This window comes from Tupaia chinensis, unplaced genomic scaffold, assembly GCF_000334495.1.
Source record: "Tupaia chinensis unplaced genomic scaffold, TupChi_1.0 Scaffold000355_1, whole genome shotgun sequence".
Lineage (NCBI taxonomy): Eukaryota > Metazoa > Chordata > Mammalia > Scandentia > Tupaiidae > Tupaia > Tupaia belangeri.
In genome coordinates this window covers 2,193,074-2,197,151 of record NW_006159850.1, presented here as the reverse complement: position 1 = coordinate 2,197,151, position 4,078 = coordinate 2,193,074, and positions in this window count along the sequence as shown.

Genomic DNA, 4,078 nt, shown 5'->3' with positions numbered 1-4,078 from the left:
GTGCCCCCGCGCCGCACGCCCCGGGGGGGCTGCCCGCCGTGACCACACCGGCTTCCCGGTGAAACCCAAGAAGCAAACGGGCCAACCTTTAAAGACAATACCGGCCTTTCTTAAAAGCCGGCCGGCCCTTCCCAGCGCTCCTGCGTCTGCCCTGATTGACGGGGCCCCCGGGACCCTGGGTGAGGCCCCTGCCAGGGCTCTGGCCTTTTCTGCAGCCCAGGAGCCCCCAGTAGATTATCCACACGGTCCAGTGGGGACCTATCTTTCAGCCTTTCCTGTCACGAAGTCCTGCGAACTTCTTGGGATGCAGCGAAGGGGGCCGGCGGCCAGACAGCTTGCTCCCGGGGTGGCCTGCCTGAGGTCCCCCATCGTGAGCCCACTTCCATTTCCCACTGAGCACACATACCACCACCAGGGACAGCCCTCGTTTTTCACGGCACTTCCTAACTGTCGAGACAAGGCTCTCAGCCATGGGCAGGAGCTAGGCGGTGGCTTCCCCCTGACCCCAGGCCACAACTGTCACGGCGGATCTCCGCGAAAAACGAGCCCTGTGATCTTCCCAGTAGCAGAACAGTGGTGGCCTTCAATGGCCCCATGGCCGTCAGTCCAGATGGACACCCTCGGGCAGCCAGCAACAAGGCCGGTGACACAGACCTGCTAGGGCCAGGAGACCTCGTGGGACATCTCGGCCCTGTTGGCCATGTTCTTAGTGCCACCTACGGATGGGCACCTGAGGCCCAGGGGGGCGGGTCCAAAGAGCAGGTCCTGGTCCAGCCCGAACAGACCGAGAAGCCCCACTGTTCTCGGGAGAGGCTCTTGCAGCAGTAACCATGTGTGCAGCGCTGCGCCCAAGCAGGGTCCACGCGTGGACGACACCGACGCACCGCCCGGCCCTGGGACTCAGTGTGTGCTGCTCCTCGCCCCAGCCCCACAGCAGGCCACGACCACCTTCCTGTCTTCACACTCGGGCTGATACGGCGGGGCCTCCGCCCAGTGGGGCCGGCCTGCCGAGTGCCGTCTGGCTTGTTCAGCCAGGCCCTCAGAGGGGCCTGCCCTCCCCCCCGAGCGGACCGCCCTGCCTGGCCAGCGTCATCGGTGCCCCTGCTGCTCCCGGCATCACGGACCAGGCCTGCTTGCTTGTCGATGGGGTCTCCCCTCCACTGGGACCAGGCTTACCGAGGGCAGAACGTGTCCTCAGACCTCGGCACAATGCCCGGCACCAGGCAGGAGCTCGGGAAGCAGGAGCTGGGTGGACGGACCCGTAAGTGGATGTGGGGTGGCGTGGACGGAGCGTGTTGTCACACAGGGCCTTCTCGTATGCCGGCGCAGTGATGGCTTCCCAGCTGTGTGGCTCTCCTTACAGACTCCCTCACCTGCCACCCCAGGCCCAGAGTCACTTAATACCACGCCAGCACCTCCCCCACAGTAGGCTGGCTCCAGCAAGTGGCCTGGCCACACGGCCAGTCGGGAGTCAGATCCCTTGCAGAGAATTCGGAGTCGGGGTGGAGAAAGAGTTAGTCAGCTTCAGGGTGCTGGAGAGAGGCCCTGCCGTGGGCAGATCCCAGACGCAGATGGGCAGGGGGGCAGAGGCGAGGAGGGTGATACTGGAGACTGCGGGGGTGGGGAGAGGAAAGAGCGAATCTTTGAAGGGACCCAAAATGGAGAGAGAAATGCAGTGTGAGGTGTATGGCAAGGCCTTCGCGGGGCCGATATGCGGGGAATCATGATGGGACGCTCATTTGCTAGGCTGTAACGACACTCAGAGACTGAGTATAAAACAGTAGATGATAAAGGAAAGGTACAAGGAGATCGAGGGGTGCAGAGAGAAAGAGCGAGAGGGAGTGAGCGAAGTGAGGAGAGGAGGGAGGAGAGCAACAGAGAGAGAGTGCCGGAAAACCTTGGGACCGTGGGACCACGTTCCCACCCCTCCCCGGGCAGCCCCGGCCCCAGCACCCTCGTGCATTCCTCCCCTTTGCTTAAGCCAGAGCCAGGGTCTTCGCTCCCTGCCAGCGGCCAAGCTCATTGCCATAGCGTCTCCCCAGGCGTCCCGTGTGTGGGGGTGCCCTGGGGAAGAGGGAACGGCCTGACTGCGTGTGGGAGGACACCGGGCTCGCAGGCGTCTGCACGGAGCCTGGGCACGTCCCTGAAGTCACCATGTGTCTTAGCCTGGCACCGGAGCACAAGAGCCGACTTGGCCCGCAGCGCCATGTCCCGCTGGGAGGAGGGCAGGAAGGCAGGCCCCACACCGAGCCTGGTCCTTGCTCTGTGGGAGACGCAGGGGGCGGGGGGCGAGTGTCACCGGCAAGGTGGTGTTTTGTGTACGAGCGTGAAGGGCGTGCAGGGTGGTGTGCTCTGAGCCGCAGCAGGTGCACAGACCTGGGGTGTGAGTGTGCCTGCTGAGAAGCCAGAAGCCGCTGCTGGGATCTGCCAGCCGGGGAGGCTCTCGTGGGGCTGCAGGGTGCACCGCAGAGGCCCTCGCCAGCCGTGTGTGTGATTGATTTGGACCTCACGGAATCTTGGGAGGTCAAGGGTGAAGACTCACAGAGGTCAAAAGGATGACTCGGGCTCACACAGCTGTTCCATGGGAGGTCTGGGCTCAAATGCAGGCCCCAGCCCCCCAGGCTCCTCCACCTTCAGCCTGAGCAACCCGGCCCTGAACGCTAAGTGGCTGTTGAGGAGATTGCTCCCCCACAGCTGCACTGCGTCTATCCCGCCACGGTGCGCACCCCCGCCAGCACGCGCAGTTTCCCGGCCTACATCCTAGCCAGCCTGGCCCCTGGCTTCCACCCGCAGCTTCCTGACAGCCGGTGATGCTGAGCGCCTCTCCCCAGCTTCTGTCATGGGCAGTGTCCAGGGCAGGGAGTCTATGGGGACAGGGACGCTGGTAGGCGGAGCTAGGGAAGGGCGGTGGGTGCGGGACCGCCCTCGGAGGGGAGGATGGACAGTGCTGAGGGCACGTGTGGCACATGCTGAATGTCACAGGATGTCACAGGACGGCTGGGCGGGGAGGCCGTGTCAGGTGTCCTGGCCACAGTCATCGTGAAGCATGCCATGGTCACCTCTGGAGGGCTGCCGAATCATAACCAGACCGTCCTCTGCCTTCTCCGCCTCTCTGGAACTTGGCATATCCACGACTCAGCCTGCACCCTCTTCAACATTCTCAGGAATTTACCTTAAAGGGAAGGCTTGGAAGTCTCCCAGCTTTCTCCATGTGCCGCGGCCAGATGTCAGACATGGTGGGGACCCTTTTCCAATTGCTGGCTTCATGGCCACACAGCCTGTGGTGCCCACGAAGTGTCTCTGGGCCACCCCCGAACTCACAGACAGCACCTGATTAAGTCCGCGCCCAGCAGCACGGAGACTCGAAGAATGTGACCCAAGTGACCATCAGTAGTTATTACAGACACACTTGGGCCACATTTCAGGCAATTTTATGGGCAAGTGCTATTTTGAGCGTTCCCAAATTCCCAAATGGCACATGGACACCTGCAGGGAACATGTGGGTTTCCGGCTCACAGTGCTTGGACGTAGATCTGAAGTCGGCTCAAGGCTCAGCGCAGCGCCTGAAGCAAACTGCTGTCCTGGCAGGTGACCATGCCAGCAGTATGGTGCACAGCACAGGAGGCAGAGGCCAGTCTGCGATGGGTGCTGGGTGCAGGGAGGGCTGGGGGGAGGAGGCACGCAGGCGCGGGGAGTCGGAGGGCATGGGCTTACTGCTCTCGGGAGGCGCTCTGTCCCCTCTGGGACTGCTATCCACACACCCAGCTCTTCTGCACCTTAATTTAGCGTCAGGCTGTCCCAGGCAGGCGCAGGTGCCTGCCCACCACCGTTTTCCTTCTAGGTCTGCAGCTCCTGCAAGGTGCACCCCGAGACCATTTTTCTTGACCCCAGCCTGCAGGGTTTTTTGGGTTTTATTTATTTATTTTTTTTTTGAGAGGTTTTTGCTATAGGGCGCGTGCGCTCGCCAGACAGACAGAGAGAGACATAGAGACAGAAAGCGAGAAATCACCCCCCAGGGGGGATGGTCACGCCGCAATCCCTTCTCCTCCATTCTCCTCTTGGGATCTTGGGCACGCAC